The 23493-nt window shown below is 41.9% G+C and overlaps 1 long non-coding RNA gene across 2 annotated transcripts; it reads left to right on the forward strand.

Annotated features, from left to right (window-relative positions):
• The first annotated feature begins 53 nt into the window (after positions 1-53).
• Positions 54-21746, forward strand: LOC125385777. Of its 2 annotated transcripts, XR_007225400.1 has the most exons (6): positions 54-389; positions 489-616; positions 826-1046; positions 19311-19462; positions 19546-19725; positions 19876-21746. It is a non-coding gene; the product is annotated as an uncharacterized LOC125385777 (long non-coding RNA). The 2 variants fall into 2 exon arrangements; XR_007225399.1 differs by having other exon boundaries at positions 489-1046.
• Positions 21747-23493: the final 1747 nt, after the last annotated feature.

Here is a 23493-nt window from a genome sequence, read left to right on the forward strand (position 1 = left end):
GGTGGCGACGCCGCTGCCACTACCGGAGACGCGGAGGTGGTAGTGCTCCGGAGAGTATGCCGGAGGCTGCGCCTTCTTCCGCGAATGCCGAACCACCATCCGTCGCGGCGAAATCAGACGCGTGCTCGCTCTTTTGCGTGCGCCGGCCACCTCTCGCTCGATCCTTTTTATTTATCGGTTATTTTCTTTCGATGGTCACAGGGGGTGTGAGCAATTCAAAGTCGAGGAGTCGTCGACTAACGTACCAGCGAGTCGTGGTCGTTGGTTTCGCGGGCAAAGTTCCAGTGAAGATGGAAGGGGTGAGATGGAGATTTGATTTCGAAAGTAATGAAGATGACGCGTCCAGGATGTTTCGTCGAGTTTGAAGAGGTTTTGAGAGGTTGTGAGAGGTTTGTGAAGATGTGTATTGGGAAATTGGTGCTCGGTATTGAGGATTTGAGAAGGTTTTAGAGCTTGTTACTTAGAATGTAGAAGGCGGGTAATTCCAGGTCAAATGAGTCTGTTACGCGGACGACATTTCCGTAGAAATGGAAAGGGCGAAGTGGAAGTTCTAGCTGGAAAGAAATGAAGTCGACATAAGAATGATACTTAGCATGGAACGAGGAGGCATTGAAAGGTTGTGAGAGATTTGTGAAGTTGTATTTGGGGTAGTGTGTATCAAATCAGTGATTTAAGTAGATCTTAAAGCTTAATTTGTTGAATTCGTTTTCAGAAAGTGTTAACTTTTCCCTCTTAGAATTACTTATTATTTTAATTACTTAGAATTAGAATAGTTACTTTTCTTTTGAGATTGACCAAACATTAATTGTAAAAATGAATTCACAGATTATACAAGTTCATATATATGTGTTGTACATACAACATCTTCAGAGAAAATAACATTCCACCGATAATTCTTACTATCCAAAACTGGCATAAACTTCATTGAAGTTAGCAACGTGATCTTGACACATTGCGAGGATCCAATTTTCCACCCATTTGTCGGTAAAATAATGTTGTGCGCGGTCATTGTTACTGCGGCTTCGTGTGGCAGCTGATCAGGGCCGGTAAGGATCGAATGAGTGTCATCGAAGAGGACGGTCGGGTTGCACGAAGGCGGTTGGCGAACGAGTCGATCGTCGTCGAAGAGGATCCTCGCGGGAACGTATGGGATTTCCGGCGGTCGATCATCGGCGATCCGCTCGAACGTGAAATCGGATCCAACCACGGGAACGACGTTAGAGGCGTTGTTGATGCTCGTGACGTGTTCCTCGAAGGGAGGGCGGCATGTAACGGTAAACTAGCTTCCGAATCGGTTGGTTACGCGTCTAAGAAACCGATACCTGGCTTGGTGTAAATAAATCGCTTCGAGGGGATCTGTTTCCGTTCCGTCTTGTCCGCTGGATTAACTTTTGTCGATGCTTCACCGTGATCGTTCAACAGAATATCGGCTCAGGTTACTCATCATACAGGTTGAAAAGATTCCTTGAAAGTGAAATGATGATTGGATAGCTGGTAGAGATTCTTCGAGTTACGATAGGGAAATCGGTTTCGTAATTTCAATGGAATACTGTTGGCAGAGTGGATTAACGTAAGGTTGCATCGATTCTTTCGACGAAATGGAAGGCTATAGAAATTCTTCGAATCAATAATACAATAGAAAAGCTGGTTTTGCTGATTACTTCAAGAAAATTGCTAGTTGATAGACATTTTTTGCATTATAAGAAAAGAGATAGATAGGAGCATGAACCAACGTATACGAACTGTACCGGTCCCCTCTACGTGTGTCTGTATATATTAGCACAAAATCTACTAATTACTGCAGAAAGATCAATTTTGCAATTTTGTTAGAATATAATTAATAAATTCAATCAATATAGTATAGGGTACACGGATTCCTCTGACATAAAGTAGTATGTAGTTGAATACCTGGTACAAATTCTTCGAGTTACGACAGAGAAATCAGTTTCGCAATTCGAACAGAATACAGTTGGTAGCGTGGATCAACGTCAAGGTGTTCTCGCGAAACAGTACTAATGGACTGTGCTGCAATCACGCTGCTTTTACTTAATGGAACAATCCCGGGCCATAGTAAATTACAACGGAACGCGGAGATTTACTTCATGTTTAGAACACAAGAATGTTGCACAGTGGCAAATGAGATAGGATAATCATTGTTGGAATTTATAGCGCACTATTATGATTGCGCTGTTTCTCAGACGTTTTACGAGATTGTTTTAAGAACTTCTTCCCGAATTTTCTATCGCGTTACTCTTTTTATACGGCCTGTTGAAACAAAGCAGCTCCCTTGGGCGAGATTCTATCAAAGAGCCGCAATTTAATACAGGATATTCTCGACTTCCAAACTTAATTCCAGGAAAATTCGTTCTTGAAGTTAGCGACTGGATTACAGGATTAAAAGGAAAAGATATAATAAAAAATTATCAGGGATATTACATTTTGCCTACACTACCAGCCTAAGTTTAATGAAGTACTCAAATTTCTATTAGTAGGACCTTAAAGAACTATAACTTTTTTCCACAATATAATAAACGATTAATAAATATCGATGTTATGAATCACGAAGCACGTCTGATTCCCCAACAAATAATTCACCGAATTATATTTTGTATAGTACCATGACAAAGCCTTAGAGAATTACATTTATTCTTAATGTAACAATTAATAAATATTAACTTTATGCAACAAACATTCATCATCAATACGCATAATTTCCTACTACAATAAAATCCCAGGAAATCTCCGAGCATTAATAAATATCAACCTAACTTCATAACCGTGACATCAATTCATTTCTACTACATATTCACTAAATACCCAATGACTTATCTCCACTAAGAGCTCCACGATTAACATTCCACATCACATAACTTTCTCAGCCCTCCTGGAACCATTACAACACTTCCCCAAGAACAACTTGGTGCAATCTCCACAGAATCACACCCCGTCGTTTCCACGATTAATACCACCCTCGCGCGTCGGATTAGCGAGCGCGCGAAACACACGAAAGCGCGAGTGTCCGCACGGAGGGTGCCCCACGTGATTCGAGACGAACACAAAGTTGTCTTAATCCAGATAAATGCGCGTACACGGGGAATAGTGCGCGTTGGCTGGTCGAAGCTTGACTTACATCGATTGCACTTCCTCGCAGATGGCTATCGCGCGCTTTTGCGTTCAACGCCGCCTCTTAAGCCATTTAACGTAAACACACGTAGCAATTTGTCCGATGGTTCATGTCGCCCTCGGGAGCGCCTGCGACCCGTCCAAGTGGTAGAAAAAAGAAAGAGAAAGTGGCGGAGAGAGGAGAAAAATAGGGTGGTACAATGAGCATCCATAGTTGGGGAAGAAACGAAGGGTGAGTGACAAAGGAGGAATAAGGGAAAAACGGAATGCGAGGGAAGGGTGATCATGGATCATGACGTTTTGGGATCATCGAGCTTCTTTGTACAACGTTCTCGTTGCCAAGTGAAGGATTTGTCTGTGAAAGGGGTGTTGACTTTTGGAGAACTGCGATTCAAGTGGAGGTCTGATGCGTAGGAGGTTAATTCTACTTCGGAAGTAGAATTAGTGAATATGGGCAGACACGACGACCGTGTGAATTTTGGACTATCTGTATGGATTAATAGAGATATTTAATACTTTGAGGCTAAACTCTGAAGTCAGACATTGTGACAGCCTGAATTTTAAATCATTTGGTATAAATTTTGAAAGGCAGATATATGCAGATTAGGAAAGCTATCTATTAATTCGTGGTGTGTTAAATTTTGAAGTAACTTTAACGACCATTTAAATTTGGGAGTCAAATCTGGCGATAACCTAAATTGTAGTGTCATTTATTATAAATTTTGGGAAGCATATATAGATTAAGATACTTACTAATGCAGGTGTGTTAAATTTTGAAATTCGATCTGATGATCGCTTACATTTTGGGATCAGGCACTGTAAATTTTAAGCTCCGCGCACTTTGCATATTCCACGTTAATGGAGCTACTATTTCGCTATGGTTTCGTTACATCAGAAAATTATACAAATACATTTTTCTAAACCCTATAAAAGTATTTAAAGTAAATTAATATCTTCAACCTCACTACAAGTTTACACACTTAATCTACGTTTAATATACACTCAATTATCCTCTACAAAATTAATCTAAAAATACAAAAAATATCTCAAATATACCGACCCTATCATTCATTTTATCCTACGCTTATCTACACCACGTACACTGCAAATATCAGGATCAAGAGAACTGAAAAGAAAAAAGAAGAAAGAAGGAACTAGAGCACAAGGGGTAGCGACGGAGAGGAAGACGACACAAGGAAGAAAAGGGACAATAGAAGGACAACGGAAGAGAATAGAGGCGAGGGAAACAATCTGGCAGTGCCAGCCCGCGGCTACAACACGGAAAACAACGGAAGAAAGCCCGTGCTCCGTTACTAGCCACGCTCTACAGCCGCGACTAATTACGATCGCTAATTTCGCGCCCGAGTAAGAAAGGAATACACCGTCGACAAAAGTTCTTCCATAGACGGACAAAGGAAGAAAAATCGCCGACTGCTTCCTCGCGAGGAGAGACGTTCACGAGTGGGTGGTAAGGTGCTCGTGTGCACGCGTTTAAATAAATTACCACGTGCTTGTTTCACGCGCAGCATGTGATATATCATGTTAAATCGAGATAAGAGGCGGCCAGAATTATTAACGGGCTCGAAGCCTCGAGGCTTACGAGCGTTCGACTGCTTATTGGAAAGGACGCAGGACTCGGTAATGTCGGGCTTTGTTCGAGGAAGCCTCGTCGCCTACGCCTTGCCTCTTGCCAGTTGGCTGAAATATTCAAACGTGGAGTACATTTCCGGTGTACGGAGACGTCGAACGCTGCAAGTTTCGCGAAAGGGCTGTTGCGTGTCTGAAAGGGAAGCTGTTTGCCTCGGGAATGTGGAAACACTGCGAAGGGTGTACAGTGACCCGGAATGAATCCCCTTCCTGATCTCGTTTGATTTCCGCTCAGATTGCGAGTGTGAAGGGTGGTTTTGCAAAGTTTTACTTGGTAGCTCGTATTGGAGAAATGTTAGGTTGTAAGACTTTTAATCATTAAATATGAAATAACAATTATATTACGTATGAATAAAATAATAATATTTTCTAGGCAATTTTTTAAATCTTTTTTTAACAAGTAAGTTTATCTTTATGCATAATTTCATGTACGTCATTTCAAAGTTGAGAATTTTCTGCTTTATATATGAATTGTAGTTTTATATTTACGTATATAAACGAATCTCCCTTTGGGTCCAGTGAAATATGTACCGGACATTCCATATGTTACATCCTAATAATAAAATCAAACAGTACAATAACAATTCAATCCTACAACAACTCTCGCTTAATACAATTGGACTCTCTCAATCATTGTCTTTCTGAACTCCTACTCTCTTTCAATTCTTCAACGATTCACTTATTGTCAGAACTTCTCACTTCTCAATCGTATCGTCTGGATCTATCTTATATCTTATAGATCTCACACGATAACACACATTCTTTTCAGATGCGGTCAAACTTCCACATGGCTACTATGTATGTCAAATCTGCGTGTGTATCCTCTAAATTATCCCTTACTCGTTATCAACAGCTTAATACGAACATTCATTTACCGTCCATACGAGTTCTCAATTCTACAATAGCATCTAAATTTTCCTAATTTTTCCTTAAACGGGATAAAGTTATCCAATTATAAAACTTCCTAATTTCAATGTACCCAAAATTAATACCGGTGCCACGAAGCGGTGCCAGGTCGTGCTACGTAATTTCGCGCGACTAATTTTAGCCCATGACGCAGTTGGAAATTATGAAACAACCAAAATCTATTAACGCTTCGACCGACGTGTGCGAGCGAAGCGAAACTGAAAACGGCGGGGCCAAAACGATCGCAACAGCGAAATAACTGAAATCGGGTATGGCAGGAGACGTGGCGCGATGATTACGTGCAAACAAACGGTTTTATACTGTTTAATGACGTTCCGCGTCATTAAGCACACATATCGGCGATCTCGTTTAAATCGGATCCCGTTAATTGTGTCCACGGAACATGGAAAATACAAATGACAAACCGTGTAACGATCCGCTCCATCATTAAACAAGGATAATCCTGATCGAGTTCCATATAACGCGACTCACGTTCTGGAAGGCGTGAGAGGTTAAAGACATTGTGGCGGTCTATCTACAAATCGTAGGAGCAACGATAGCATCGACCTGCGTTTCGAGAAGTAGCACGTTTAATTTGTCTTGCGAAAAAATACAAGTTTGTCTCAGATGTGATTCAGAATATCATACTTCGTTTTTCTTCCCGAAGAAAAGCACATTTGTACGTTTTGCTACGAAAAGAATACAAAATACAATGATTTTTAACGAAAAGTAGCATGTTTAGTGCTTCGTAAAATGAAATAAGTTAGACTTACTACTCTTCGTAACGCGGATGGAGTCAAAACATTAACAATTCGACAAGATATCCACGTTAAATTTGCCAGAGGCTGAATAGCAACTATTGGCCCTGTTTCGTCGATAGGGCGCCACGATTGTTATTTAACTCGTCTCGACGTAGGTGTAGTCATGCGAATCAGCTTTCGTAATTCCTTTCTGAGAATCGTACCATGAAATAGGAGTGAGAAGGTTCGAGCAGCTTTCGCTGTAATTCGAGTTTCAGAACGCTTATCGTGACCGCTCGTGGATCGGTGCAATTTGCACGGAAATGGGGTAGAGGCTTATCGACCGCTGTTGGTATCTTGGAGTGGTCTGGTCTTTCGCGGTCTATCGATTTCGATATATATATATTCTTTGATTTGTGTAATAATGCATCGAAGTCTGGAAAGCTTCAGGAAACTGGATGCACTTAATAAGACTTCGATGATTATTCTCGTTATTACTCGATCGGTAACTCTAATGTTAAATCCAGTTCTGATTAAAATATCATTCCAATAAACGTTTCTCGCCCAAGCCAAACTCTACTGTATCACGATATGGACCACATAACGGTGAAAACTCATTTTTAACATCTTATGTAACTCAATATAACTTTTTGGTTCAATCATCCCCTCTGCACTCTGGATCCGCAACTTTCCTCAAGAGGTTAAAGAACGTTCCGCGAAAAGCTCAAACGTCACTCATACCTCCCTGTTCTTCCGGAAATAGTGCGAGCATTACACGGAACGCTCTACTTTTGCCTCGTGCGGCGAGTATAGTCACAGCTGCACAAATACATCGATTTACCGACGACACGATGTATTATCGATCAACGAAGGAAGCACGACGTTGGTCGTGGCGTTCGATCGATTGTATACCTCTCTTAGAGGGTTGGCGCTGCTGCCTCCCATATGAAACTCCTTAATATTTCAACGAGCGTGCAGCTGTTGTCTTCGCAAACTCGAGAAAACCGGCTGTTCTCTTCCGCGGCACGGTGACAAAACTGGATGGAAAGGAACTCCGTCGGGGGTGGTGATAGTTCACGTTACGAGACGACGATGTACGCCCGTTTAGGATACGCGTCGCCGAATATTACTAATTCAACGACCGCTAAGAGGGGTTCGCGGTTTCGGCCACGAAACGTTACACTGGGACACTTATTAGCCATCAGCTATTCATGGCGAAAGTTCTTGCACGTGAACGCGCGAGACCACCAGCACGGTGTTGCATATTCACGCAAGAAGACGAACGATTAACAATCGTGTACGGTCCGAAGAGTAGAACAGTCTTGTTCCTCGAGAAACGCTTCATTAAGTCGAAGACTTCTCTATCTCTCTCTCTCTCTCTCTTTTCTCTGTGGGAGTGGAAGGTGGGGGTGGAGATTCTGGATTCTCGCAATTATTCCGCGGTTTTACTTTTGTTCTAACTAGTGTCCGGATGCCTGGTAATGAATGGACTATGGACATTTATGCAATTTCGTATTTTTTGATTAAGGAGATGGAATCTAAATGGAAATTTGTTTCGTTGAGTAAATATTTCACGATTAATTCAGCAACGAATAAAGAAAATATGAAGTATTCTTTTAAGAGTGATGTAGGAATTTTTCAGTGGTTTTTTAAAAGTATCGGTTTGTTACTAAATCGATAATGTAGCGTATAGTAAATGAAGTATGTCGGACAGTCATGAACTTAATGAGTGGAAGGAAGAAATAATAGACAAAAAGTATCGAAGTAAAATTATACAGGAGTGGATGAATAATGCAGAAGTCTGAGGGTTCACAAAATTATGATTACCGTAAGTACGAAGAACAATTTATGGAGATCTATAGCATCTATTATTGTTGGAATACACAACGTGTAAAAACTTGTAAAATATCATATAACCTGCTTCGGGAAAAATATTCGACCCTAATTGAAAGTAATGAATAATTCACAGATATAAACCAACTACTCTGTCTACATTGTGTACCTTACTAATACTATAATGCAGCAGCGAAATACATAAATTGTCAGATAAATAGAGAACGATTATAAGTAACGATGAACATTATACCGAATACTAACTGATAGAAAATTCAATTAAAATTGGTTTCTACGCTTTTAAAGAACAAAACGACGGAATTTTCCGACCGGCTCGCATATTTTTGGACGATAAACGGAACGGCAACGTTTTTGGAAATATCGCGAACACTTCGATCAGTAGAGTAACGACGTCGATTTTAGTAGTCGCTTCACGGACATTTCACGCTCGTAACTCGGTCCTGATCTCGTGGAGATTTTACGAGATGACCGTGAGGTTCACGGGCAACGTTCCGGAACTGCACGGTATGCCGATACACGTTCATCGAGGGATATACTAGAGAAGAACGTGCACACCGCCGACACGGAAGTGAAATTCACGCAAGACGCCGGGACGGAAGGGTTACTTTTCCCCGGATAGAACGTCGTACGTTTGCATGACCGACCACTCGATTGCCTCGTCATTCATTTATTATAGCTGATACCGGTCTAAGTATATCGTCGGATCGTGCCTCTGCCTCTTGCCTGGGAGAGGATAGGGAGGGGAAAAATGCAGGTTCGAGCGACGATCGAAGGGAACAAAGTGTCTATCGTGCAACGCGATCGTTCAGAAAGGACAGAACGGGGTGGAGAAACGAGAGAAAAAAGCACGGAGCAGAAGAAACACGCTCTCGATACATCGGTCTATATTTTATTTACGCTGGTAGAGACCTGGAACGATTCTTCGTTCTAAATTTTCTCGCTCTAGCGTCATAGAAAATAGTCTTTTCAGTCACATTGTACAATATTTCTTCCAAGCCTTTTTATAACCGCATAACTTCTGCTCTCTCTCTCTCTTTTCATCCCTCAATAATAGTGTAGAGATTAAGTACATGTGTTTAAGAAAAGTCTGTATGCGAGTTCAGAATCTAGTACTTCCACGAAACACAACCATGAATGAATGATTGTGAGCATATGTGAGACACACATAACAGAAGTCTCGTAAAAGGCTTCCAGTCGATAAAATCATCGGATGTTAAACGTACAAGCAAAAGTACAAGAGACATTTGATTGTCACGAACCAATCTTGCGAACCGTAATGTTTATTAAAAAATCGTGTTAAAAAGAAAGGTTTATCATAACATGCAACACAATCCTCCACCAAGGCACAAAGAAAGCGGAACTTCAGTGAAAAAGGTTCTTAAAACTTAATACAACCTTTTGTCAAACAAAACGCAGGGGGAAAGAGAAATAGAAACTTGTCGGTAAAGAGTCTGCAGCAGGCTCTCAGAAGGGACCAGAAGAAAGCTGCGTATCCTCCCTCCATTTTTAATCTCCCCGGAATGGAAAGAATCAGCAGAATCAAACCGATATTAATCCCAGGGTTTCGCGAGGCTGTAGTCGCACAGCGTAATCCTTTAACCTTGGTGAAGTGTTCTCGAGAGTATCCGTGGGTGACATAGAATCGTCGAATCGGCTCGTAGATCTCTTGGAACAGTAGTGTTGATAGAGTCCTCGGTATCCGGCGACTCTGTCAAGGAGGCACAAGGGTGAATGTGGGTGGAAGAAAGGGGTAGGGGTGTTGCAAGTCAAGCGAAGGATAGAAGTCAGCAAGCGAGAAAGGAGCGCTGTGGAAAGGGAATGCGGAGAGGTCTCGAGAGGATACTCCCGGAGGATTTTCCGGCGTGGAAGGTAGAGGAAAGCCCTGCAGGCTTTTCCCGAGCAGAGAGGTCCTCACAATACGTCGTTACGTGGTGGCTAACCCTCCCCTGCGAGCGAGGGCTCGTCGAGTGGATAATCGTTTTAGGGAGGGCGCCACCGGGCCCCGGCCCTGGTATTACCGCCTTTGTGGACGATGTTTGAACGCCGCCGGCACTCGGGCAATCAGCTCGATTCACAATCAGCGTACTTTCCGCGTCGCGACCGATCGCCACCACGGAAACCACCTCTCTTCGTCGATTAAGTCGTCGTGGCACAGCGCACGCGGAGATCCCCCAATACATTTCAGTGAATCGGTTCTTTTTTCTGCGCTAGGCCGCACGATTCGTGAAACGGGGGCGGGACGATTCTTGGATCGTCGGTGTTAAACGCGTAATATTTCCACGAAGGGTAAAGAAGAAAGGGAGCACGCCGCCTCTTCTCTATTCTTTTTTCCTCCCGCTTCGTTCTCTTTTTTTTATTTCGTATGTGCATAGAGAGGGAACGCGTCCCATTCGGATGCAAATTCTTTTTTGTTATGGACTGGACTCCGGTGAACAACGTTGACGGGAATTCGATTTATTCGATGGAACTCGGTGGAACGAGGAGATGGTTTTTTGATTTGGAAACGTATGGAAACGGAATCAGAGGGTTTAGCGATATTCTCCAGTTTATTGGAATTCTTGAACTCGATTACGTGGCTGATAAATATGTCGGTTTTATTCAATGGCCTCAGACAGGACATTCGACGTGCGATTAATCCGTGAGAAGCGTCAATTGTCGCGTAATCGCGTCGCCAAATTTATTATAATTTATTATCGGGCGTCCCGGATGGCGGGCGAGAAGGTATGACAAACTGCAGCCGGGGCAAGAATAGCTCCAAGGCCTTAATCGAGATTCCAGACAGAGTACATTTGCAAGTAATGATTAATTCATCGGTTCATGAATTAAAATGTTCACGATCTCCATTGTAACGGTGAACGTTCCTCCTCCGTCCATTGAGTGAGCATCGCCCGCCGCGTAAATCCGCCGCGGGAGGAAGTTGCGTGCGGATGCAGAGTTAATTTCGGCCTACGCGTAACTGCCGCCAACCATTCTTCGAATTATGCTTCTATTAAAACAGAACAAACGAAAAGACCTATTCAATTTTTTGATTTATATATCAGCCCTCTTACAAACCAAACTGATTAATCTTTGCTCATTTCTTAATTTCATTACTGATATGCATAATTTCGATTCGATCTTTCATCAAACGAATCACATATTTCCATAAATTTATAATTTTGTCTCCAGAAATATAAAACTTTGTTTAATTATTTTACCGTCGATTTAAACATTCCTCCTTACCACCCCAAAACTGAACATCGCCCAACATCCCAGCATCCTTTTGTTTACCACTAATTTCCAAATCATTGGAGAAGATTTACGCGCGTCAAAACAGCATCGTAGCCGATTGCTTGTCATTATTCCAAAACAAGCCACCCCCATAGATCTAGGGGATGTTAAACCAAAATGTCCTCCGGTAAACGCGAGAAATTCTAGCTGCACAGTGTATAGTGGCAAGTTGGTGTACAAAAGGAAGATCTGACACAGCCTTCCGCCAGTAGAAACGGAATCGCAAGCGGCAATTCCGCCACGTGATGTTCGGTAAACCACGACCTGGCTTCGAAACCGATGAGAAAATCGTCGTTTCGGATGGGCACGATCGTTCAATTATCTCGTATACAGCATTTACATAACGCGCATGGTCCGTTCGTCAGCGTGGCGCTTTTCACTAGCAACGGAAGCACCGCCATCCCTCGTTCGAACGGTGGCTTGCGAGCATCGGCACCCTCCACGACGGCCACGAGCTCGCGGCAACCGAAGTAATTACAGACGCGTTTCAGAGAGTACCGACTGAATACAGAAATTATGCAGATGGTGTAATAATATTCGCCACACGTTTGCCCGGGTCAATATTGAACTAAGCTTGTTCGTAATTCCTCGTGGTAGACGCGCGCCTCGCAAAAACTCGGTTTACGACGCGGTCCTCTAATTCGCTCCGGGAAAAAGAGGAATTTTGTTCTCTTTCCCTAACCATTCCGATCGTCCTTGACTGTCTACACTGATTCATGAAAGCGTTTGAGCGTTTACGATAGTACATTTTTACATCGTATGTGTTGTATAAAGAACATTAAAGTTTCATTATTGTTATACGACAGAAAAAGATTGAGTGAGTTATCGTGTAACCTATTGAAAAAATCGACCATGGCAGGTGGATGAATAATGAATATCTATATGGTCCGTAAGATAACTATAGATATGAAGGGATTTTTGTATAAAATTATGAGCGAGTCTTATATTCTTTAGTTTCTTTGTATTATTAAATTGTTTCCTGAATTTATATCGGGTCGCCCGGAAAGTTCGTTCCGATTTACATTTCGATTCTATGTACGTTTATTAAGTTATATAGGTGATATTCTGTTCCACAACCTTCCTCCATTCTTCACACAACTTGAATATTCCATCCTCCCAGAACCTCTCAGGTTTTTCGGCGAAAAACTTTTCAATATGATCTTTCGTGTCGACCAAATTCCTTGAAGATCGGAACGAACTTTCAAGATAATATCGCACGGAATTGTGGTTTAAAGGTTTACTCTGGAAATAGTAGGTAAATTAAAATTTCTACATAACTACAGAAAATTAAAGAAGGGGGAATATCTCTCCTCTGTTTGCTCACACTATTCCATGATTGTTTCTGGCATCGAGTTGCAATATTTCCCAAGCAAAACCCAACACCGCCGCGTATGATTCCACATAAGGATTCTCCAGTTTGGAATCCAATACTCCTTTAAAATCTCAGTATCCTGCCATAAATCCGTGTCGGTTCGACTTCCCGTGCCCGGTCCATTCGCGTCGCTAGCGCGACACAATCGTCGCGGCGTGTGCCGTGGTACTCGAGGCGGACTGCCGGCGAATCGCTCTATAAATCAGCCGTTAGCGAGTCAATTGAGACGTCGCGAGCACTCTTCCGCGTCCCTGGTCCGCGTCGTTGCAGGCTTTTTGTCGGCTGGCACGAGGGGCGCCGCGATGCCGGTCGTTAAACGCAGCCGTACTCAAGTACCCAAGTAACGATATGCTAAAACCTGCGGTAGAATCGTTCATCCCCCTGTGTTCCACCGTTCTGCTTTTCTCGGTCGTCAACGATGTTATCTTTTTCCACGATCTTCCACTCTCTCTTCTCATCTTCTTTTCTCACCCTGCGTTTGCATCGGTAGTTTCTCTTCCGTGGATATTCCGTCTGTTGATCTCGTCTCTCTTCAACCACTGGGCGGGCAGATGCAGCGACCACCACCGCAACCCTCGTGGTCTGGTCGAACTTAACGGTGGCACAGCCGATGGCAAAGTGGCCTCTTGACGGTGAATTACGTCAAAAGCTTCGTTTCACGGGGCCGGTGACCATAACGCAGCTCGTTACCGATGCGGACGCCCCGGGAAACCGCAACAGGCGAGTGCACTCGTAAGAAAATATAACGTGCCTTGCGCTGGACGTGCCGCGCCACCCTCTCGCAACCCACCACCCCACCCCGTTCTGTCGCGCGGTTTGATGTACCGCTGCGTCACTTTATGTCCCCGGGGGCTGTAATGACCTATTTAGCAACGCGCGAGCATCGTTTTTTGACGTGCCTCGTATTTCGTATTTTCGAGGGTTGATTGTGCGTTTAACGAGCGACAATTTTTCTCTGCTTTCTTTTTTTGAGTGGAGTTAACCAGGGGGAAGTTTGTTCCGCAATAAATCACGGAATAAAGGATGTTGAACACACTGGCTCGGTTTTCTTTATAGAAAAATAGCGGGATATTGTGAGTTTTATACGTTGAACGAGGTAAAATGTAGAAATTTTACGACGCGATAGGGAATGAAATATTAATTTTTCAGGGGTTGCGAGTTTCGTTTGGGATATCGAATCGTAAAATTCAGTCGACCTTTTCCCTACTGCCTCGCCATATTTTTCTGGTTTAAGCGTAACCTCCGTGCTCGCGACCAATTAAATCGACGAAGCGCGAGCAAAGGTTTTGCTGTGGCGCGTTTTGGGCAGCGCTGTACTCCGAGCAGTGTTATTATTTAACCGTATCAAGATCGAAAAATACAAGCAACCGAGAGGGCACACGATAAACTTTCGCGGCACTGTGCCGGGAAAACTATCAACTGTTACCCTGCAAAAGTAATCGGTTCATAACTCTACCTCTCTCTTTCTCTCTGGCTGTGATTGTGTGGTGAAACTTTCAAATGTACAGCGACACCGAGTAAATACAATATTTATCGAACTAGCGGAAACCACTTCTACATTATATACACCGTAAACTTTCCTTTTCCGAAACACAATGTTCCGGCCAAGAGAACTTATCGCCTAAAGTTTTATGACCATCTTGGCTTCCGCTTGAGCAGTTGGTAACGTTGGATCGTTTGGTTATTCAGTATGAAACTATATTCTAGACATTAAAGGAATTATAGCATCCATTATACTCTATAATTTAACCCTTCAGTGATTGTTTGATAACCACAATACTTTGATTTAATTTGAAGATATTTAATTTTAATTTATATTCTATCATTTGCATTTGCATTTGCATCTAATGATCTCTATCACATGAATGACGTATCATAAACTACGTTGTGATTGCATTACATTATAAACATGAGTAAATCAAAGAACATGTTCAAATATTAAGAAACTTACTCTTATAGATCGCTGATAACCCAATTACACCTATTGGGAATTACAAATATAATAGAACAAACAAATAATACACAAATACGATCCTCCAAAAAACAGAATCTCTTTATACACATGTCACTTTAAACAACTTCTTCAAAGAAAAAAGTATTTATTTCTTAACAGCAAGCAGAATCTTCTCAACAACCACCCCGTGTACGACTACTCGACACACCGAACGCAAGAAGACGTTCAGCACTTGGTTAGAAGCGAAAGTTACACATGTCGCACTGCTCGAAGAGCATTTTATAACATCTCGATCGTTAACATCGCCTCGAAACGCGTCGCAGATCTCGATAGCGAGGGATCATGAAGAATACGCCACACAATGGACCATCACTGGCGTCTTTTGTTCCCCCTCTTTTTCCCTTCTCATCGTTTCTCAGGTAGTCTGTAAAGTTTTGGACGGAAACGGGAGCGTATCAGGTGGAATTTAATCATATAAATGGACGAGCGTCCGAATCGGCCCGACGAAAAATAAAAGTTTCACGCGGCACCGACCATCCCCTCCAGGTTTTGCTCCCTCGAACCCCCACGGAATTTTTCCGATCGAATTAGCCACGGCGAAACTTTGCTCGCACTGCTTTCGAGCCGACCATTCGCCCCTCTCAACTCGTTCCTCTATTTCTCTCTTTTTTTTCAGTTTTCACAAGGTCTGCGTTTCCAAACCAACCCCCCCCCCCCTATTTATGCAGGACAGCTCTTTTTTTGCCACGGGACGAACCGCCGGGGTGAATTGACCAGCTCTCGACTGAAAGTCGAGGGAGTGGATGTTGCAAATTTCAGTCCTTTCTCTTTTTAATGATGCGTCGCGCAGGGATCGAAGCGTTGATTATCCAACTTTTATTGGCGACTGAGTGACGAGACGGCGGCACCTCAAAATTAGCATGAGAAAATTGTGTGGTGTTCATAATGAGAGTGTGTTTTAAAATATAAATGATGTATGAAATTTAAAATTATGCATCTCGATGATTCGTAAGAGTATTGCAATAAAATTGCAAATTAGTCGTGTGTCTGCCAACGAAAAATGTATAATATGGAATATTGTAATACATTTCGTATATTGTGTCATGTATAAAATATATACGCTCTTTTTAGGAAGAATTTCTTTCAATGCAAATCCGGATGTTTCTCAAGTGTATACGCGAAAGTAACGATCGGAGAAGCTCGAAAGTCGCTCTTGTTTTGCTCCAGCGTCACGTTTGCGGTCTCCATAGTGTTGTCACGGTATTCCATAGGAACCGTTCGGGAAGAAAAAAACTCGACGGAACAAGCGAAGACTCAACGAAACAAATAAAGACTCACGACACGATCGAATGCTCGTTTTTTGAAAGCAACGATCCGTTTGAGGGTGATAGGGCGTGACAATTGTAACTCGTGAGGCGGTTGCTCTTGTTTTCGATAAATATTTAAAAATCGACATATAGCCCACTTCGTCTCTAGCTACAATTCTTCTTTTTAAATATTTCAATAAATTGTATTTGCAGTCATTAAAAGTGAACTCCCTGGGGATGATTTCTCGAAAGTTAACAAGCGATAATTGACTTTTTTTTCTAAGAGAGATTGTTAGTCGTTAAAGTTAATTACTCGTCAGGAACGTAAAGTAAAATACGACTAACTTGGAACAGAACAAAGGAAATTGTTGTAATATTCATAAATCAAAGATAGCTTTTTACCCAATAAATTATTTTAACGATAATGCTTGCTTTTATCTCGTCTCTGAAGCTTGCACTCATCTTTATAAGGTCGTACACACTTCAACAAGTGAAATAACTCGAAATCAACGACGAGAAAGTGGCGCCATTCGAGACGAATAATGTTTCTTTATCGACGCATAACCAGCGCGTTCGCAACAGCTCGCAAATTCCGGCGTAATACATTTTCCAATTGAAAATTCCACCGAAGCACACGCAGCCCGCATAAAGCATCATTAGAGAATCGTATTCTTGAGATACGACCGATTCGACGCGTGCACAATCCAATTTGCTTCCACTGAGTCCAACAGAGAAATCTATTCGAGCGGACACCTCGCGCGTTAAAAGCAAGAAAAATCAGGCTTTATGGATATTTCCACGCTCGTTTAACGCGTTCTTTTAACCACGTCGCCAGCCATTTCAGCAGCTGATTCTTAATTTCTGGCTTGATAATCTATGCTCCTCTTTACGCTTCCTTGCTCGTCAATATCGTCGGTTTTCTAAAAATGAAACATCTAACAATAAAAATATTTCACCCTTCGCGTAAACCAATCATCTATAATTGAATATCATAAAATCGCTTTAGAAAATTATTGTAAATCCTAAACTCCAATTCTGTTAAACTTACCACACTAAGTATACAAAATAAGAATTGCAAAGAACATTAATATACACCGATCTCCAAATAATTCCACAAACAGATGTACTAAACAATTTTATCTCGCACGGCAAATAATACCCCGGGATACTCGTTATAAAGAACAAACAAAATTCGAAGTAACGCGACTGAAAGCGTCCTCGACTGTGTTTGAACCAGGTAGGTGTACCTCGAATCATCGATACGGTGTCACGGTGTTCGAAACGAGGCAAACGTTCTCAACGTAGCTATATTGTCTCAGCAAACTCGAAGTGAGGTGAGCGATGGGAGCGAGGGAAAAGCAAATAGCCGGTCATCCCGCGCAACAACTTATCGTTTCTAAAATGGCAGCCGGAGGGTCGCGGTCGTCCCTTTGCGACGAATCTTATCGAGACTGACGAACCGGGGCTACAAACTGCGGCTTGCTTTCGGGAAAGCAAACAAAACCTCAAAACGGACGTAGACCCGCGAAGAAAGCCGAGGCAAATAAGAAACAGATAGACTAAGAAATATCGTAAGACAAAGAGGGTGGGAGGAGAGAGAAGGACACGAGAAGAAATAAAACACGAGAAAAAAAACGTGAGAGGACAGAAAAGTGTCCTGTGTCCGTTGTAGGAATCAGTCGGAGCAATGAGAAGGAGAACAACAGGGGGAAGAAGAGTAAGAAGACAAATCGACGTTGAGAAGAATGGAAGAAAGTCAAGAGAGGAAAAAGGAAGAACGGGAAGGCAAGGAATCACCTTTCGGTTCCCACGAGATTTTACGTCTCGCGACCGACCCTGGGGAGACGATGGAAGCGGAATCAATTTTACGGGCGGACGGGCATCGATGCCTCGCCGATTGGCATCGATCCGATCGAAGTATCTGGAGGTCTCGATCTTCTGGGAGTCGCAAAATTGCCCGACCTCGGAAATCCCGTCCGCCGCTTTTCTTCCGGTCCTCGTCGTCGAGGAAGCCGCTTACGTTGGTCCTTGGTCTCGTCCAATTTGTGGCCTTCCCGGGTCCCGCTGTGTTTCGTTGTCTTCGAGAAGGAAAGAACGAGATTCGTCCTGCGTCGCCCTTTTCAAAGAGCTCGATCCAAGTATCCGTGGAAGATCGAAACGGAATAAACACGAGCAGCGCGGGCAAAATGTTATTGGAAACTGTTCGAATCATGCAACACTCTCTGGCACCTCGTTTCTGACGTTTTCGCATTCCGCGTTTCTCTTTCGCTTTACTGTCGCGACGAGGATGTTCACATTGTTTATGGTTGTATGAAAATCAGGAAAGATGGTAAATGGGGCAGGGAACGAGATTCTGATCGTTTCGATCTCGATCGCGATGAAGCGGATTGAATTTCGTTTTGAGGATGGTAGAGCTTTTCTGCGTAACGATGTACGGAAAGGGGGTTGCTTTACCATTACAGAGTTCTCGTTTCTCCGATAGCATAGAAAATTGTATTGTGTTTGGTATCGGTTAAAATCGAAGAACGTTATAGCGAAATGAGACTGATTCTAAATCTGCATTATTCATCTTCTATCTGGTTATTCTACTATATATGCTTATTATTCAATTGTACTTTAAAGATACATACATAAAGCGAACCTCCTACTCCCCATAATTCTAACTGTAAATTCAAGCATCTAGAGGCAGATAATAAAGTACGTCAAAGACTGTGCTGGAAGCTACATCGAGCTATTACGACGTCGATGAGAGAACAACAGAGGAAAATAAAAAGAACGTAAAACAGAGCAACGTTTCACGGTGTAAGACAAGAGAATGACGGAGGTGCTGCTCTAAAACGGCACCATCGTCGTTGTCGTCGTCGTCGTCGCCGAACGACCAAGGGAACACGACACTGAGCAACACGAGGGCGGAGAAGAACACGAAAACTCGCTGCCTCGTAATTAATAACCGTTCGAACAGCGTGCACCAGGCGTGGGCGTCGCAAAGTGGCTGTCGTTAGTCGCTCGTTGAGACGGCGCCTTGCCGCCTGGACTCGTTCGCACTTCGTACCTCTTGCGTGCAACCCCGTCGAAAAGCTGATTTCGTAATGTTTCACCGAGAACGGAGAAAAATCTCGGGTAATTATTCCTTCCAGCCGCTGTCTTTCTACCCGCGTGCTACCAACAGCGACTCATTTTTTTCCTGGCGCACTCAACCCTCACGTTCTCACTGTAATCGCATGGCAACGTGTTTAAAATGTTACGTTCACTAGAGGTTAATTATAGAAGTGTAGATAAGTCGAGATAAGTGAGTATGTATATTTATGCAAATTTGTATTTTTACGAACGCGAAGGAACAAATGGAATCAATCCCAGCTTTTTTATTTCTAGGTTCCTAGCAATTTTCTATCACGATAGATCAAGATTACTTCACATCAGATCTGAACTTGTTTGAAACGAGAGCTATGTTAATAAGCTCATACGTTTCAACTATTTGTATGCTACCTTTATTTATTTTCATATCTGGAGTGTATAATTCGTCAGAATAATGTCAATAGGAACGTATATAGAGTAAGTACGATATTACAGGTTGACAATTTTCTTCCATTATTATGAATAATATTCTCAGTGAAATTTATTAATGATTTTACTTGTTAATTATTTCTTGAAATCCTGTATAATGTAAATGCGTGAATACAATATGAAATATTACATTCAAAGGAATTTGTACGTTCGAAATTGGAGAGCAATTATACATAGAGTCGAAAGGACGGGTGTGGAAACATCGAAGGTATATAACCGATCGACCAGCAAAACTTGGACGCTTTGTGCGACGAGACTGGGACGAGTCACGATTATCTGGCAAAGTTTGAAAATTCGATATTGTAATTTTGGATAAAAGCGATTACGTTTAAAGCAGCGGGATTCGATGTTTAGCCACGTTAATATCGATCATCTGTACACAATTAAGGCAATATAATATCGCTGGAGTTTCGGATGAAAGCAAGCCCCGGCTATAAAATCTGCTCTTTCAACGGACCCAAGTGCCCATGAAATTAAAAGCTTTCCATCTAATTGCGATAACATCGAACGCGATTAACCGATAATTCTCGATAAATGTGATCACATATGAAATTTCGTGCATAACTGGCCTCTGTGTAATTTCAAAGCCTCGACATGTTCATGACCATGAACATCTTAAAACGAAAAAACAATCGAATTTCTCAGAAATCAAACAGATCATTAACTGATCATTAATATCCAATCCTGAGGGAAACAAATATTTAATTTCGTAGCTTTACTCGTTGCAAGAAGATGATATAAATAAATTCTATGATAAATTTAAAAAACAGTATTTGTAACATCATCGCTTTCTCGAACTTCCTAATTCACTGAGTCGAACAAAATATTTTCTGCTATTGCAAAATCTCAAAATGTTCAGTCCACGAGAAGTCTAAAATAGAAAAGCAATTACTTGTTTCCTTAAATGCAAAGAAGACCAAAAAAAGAAGAGCGAGGGAAAAAAGAATCTTGATCAGGCTTTCGTTTCACGTTCGAACAACGCTCCTTTTGTTTCCATCGTTTTGGAACCGCTCGAAGGGAAAGAGAGAACTTCCACATCGTGCATCGATCACCGCAAAACTCGAAGCAACTTTTTCAAGAATCCCTTTGAATTTCTTCCCCGTTGCTTCAGTCAGTTTCGACTACAGAGAAAACGAGCTCTCTTTCCTCTCTACTTTTCCTTTCACTCCGACACACAGACATTTCTCTTCGATGAACGTTAGCGTATTTTCCTTTCTTCTCTTCTTTCTCTCTCCTTTTCTCTCTTGCCAACTTTTTTTTTTACATATCGTAATAGCTCAGGCCTGCCGTCTTTGACGCCCTTTGTCGCGCATCAGCGGCGCGAGTTTCGAGACATCGCTCTTCCTTGAAACTTTCTCATTCGTCAAATTAGAATTCGCCTTTCCGCCGGCGCGACGGCGACGCTCCCCGGAGGCTCTCTCGCTCTCCAACGCTACCTCTCCTCGCCTTCGTCGAGACAATGGATCAAAGGATCACACACAGCCTCTCCTGGACCTTAAATTCCGCTGTTGCTGCCCTCCCAAGGAACACCGACCGACGGGGCACGTCGAAAAGTCGCGTCGCGACGCGATTGTCACCAAACCCCTCCCCTGCAAAGATCAAACGACCAACCGGGATACGAGTCGCTCGTTTCCAAGTGTTTCCCATCGAGATCTCTCTGAACCTGTCTACTTCCGAAGAATTAAATACCATTGTACTAACAGATGGGGAAAAAGGTGGGTTTTTTAAAATATTTTAGTTTGGAGTTTGGAATTTATCGAAGATTTGTAATGTTGGTTATTCACAGCACGAATGTTATCGAGACATCAGTCATGTAGTTTGGAAGAGTTTGAAGTAGTTGGACTTCATTGGGTGTTGAACATGAAGAATCGAAAGACATATATATTTATGATTTCTTCTAAAGGCCTTTGATTCTAAAAGAATTGCACAGATGTAACTCTTCTTCTTGGAGTACAATAATAAGCGTAAACAAAATGTAGGAAATTACCTTTTCAAATAACGATATGATGTAAATAACTCCGATTAAAATGTAATATAATTAACTTCAATTCTAATACAATTTAAACAGAATATTATTCTAGAAGAATCAAAAATTCTCCTAATTTTTAATACTTCTTACGTTTCCCCTCCGTGTCTTTTTTAGTAATAGTACCATAAAAATGCATAATATAGTATCATATAATACAGTAACACTGCGCATAAACGCTGGGTTATTCGTCTCTTAATAGTCCAAATGATCGTCTTCATCGAGATAAACGAGGCGAAAACTTTGGAAACTGAATCCATCATGAAGATCGTAAAATGTTAAATCGCACAATATCAGAGCGCAATATTCTGATTCGGCATCGTAAAGTCTTTAATGAGTATTATCGAGACTCCTGACGTCTACACATGACAGAAAGCGGCGTGAAACGTTACTCGATAACACGGTCGGGTTGGTCTTTAATCGAAGCACGCATTGCGACGCTATCATTCGTACTGGATGATATAAGAGTTTGATGCTGCAGACCGTTCGATTGGCTCGTTTCACGGATTTGATGTACGACGCCCGGCCATGGATCGTTTCTCGCTGCACAGCCGTGAAATCAATTTTGGGACCTGTCGTTGGAACTCGCCACTAAACTCAGATCTCGCTGTTTTTGCGTGGATCTGAGCCACCGGTTGGAAAATAGATCAATAGATAGGAGATATGTGAGCAGATAAATGGCTAAAATAGAGGAAAGGAGGAGTAAAGAACTGGCAAGTGGGTGTTTTCATTTTGAACGATTTTTTTTATCTTCGAAAAATGTTTATATTTTACTAATATTTCTGCTTTCGAAGAAATATAAGAGTACGTGTATTTTTAGGGACATTATAACAAGATCGTTAGTGAGTGGAAGCCTGGGGAAAATCAGAAGATAATTTGATCGCCAATCTTGTTACTTTATTCATTATTTATTCATAATTTGTTAGTTTCAGGTCCTATTATTGAAATATTATTGAACAGAGCTCTATTTTACGTTGAGTATAATAAAGGTGCAGCTTGACGATATTAACTTTTTCAATGATGAATTCATTTAGTTCAAAAAACACCTATTTGTTTACTTTTCGGTTAAGTTTCTTTCAAATATATCTAGAAATATTAAGATATAACTAATATCGAAAGAAACTTCGACATGCTTGAGGAAAATATTACAGAAGTGTAGAAGTAGCTGATTCTATCTTTTCAAATGGTGTTTGAATTAAAGAAAAGGTCTATCCGACATTTCTATTAATTTAGAAAGAGTATCAAGCTTTTCCTAAAATTTTATTTTCATTTAACCTTCGTATTCCTCCATTTTTAAAAAAACATTTCAATCCTACAGTCTTGAAAATACTCTGCATTCCTCAAAATAATTACGAGACCAAATTTAAAGAGGAGGTGAAACAAAAACATCAGAAGGCACGAGAAAGGATAAATAGAGAAAAAGGAATGAAAAGAACGAACGGGAGTCACCGGTGAGGAAAGAAAAAAGCAATCGAAAGAAGATGGAATGATCAACGAAAACAAAAGTGGGGGAGGGAATTAGCAGAGGCAGGCAAAGAGAAGAGAGGTCTGGGACAGAATCAGGGTGGAGAAGAAGCGAATGCTTCGACTTATATAAGGCGACTCAATTAGGATTAGCCAGTTGCCTCGGAGTCTTTAGGTCTTTGCTCGCTGATCTCCGACTTCGTCTCATCGGCTTAGGATTTACCTAAGGATCTTATTGGCATCGAGAGCGAACGATCGATACGCCC

This window comes from Bombus terrestris, chromosome 10, assembly GCF_910591885.1.
Source record: "Bombus terrestris chromosome 10, iyBomTerr1.2, whole genome shotgun sequence".
NCBI classification, from domain to species: Eukaryota; Metazoa; Arthropoda; class Insecta; order Hymenoptera; family Apidae; genus Bombus; species Bombus terrestris.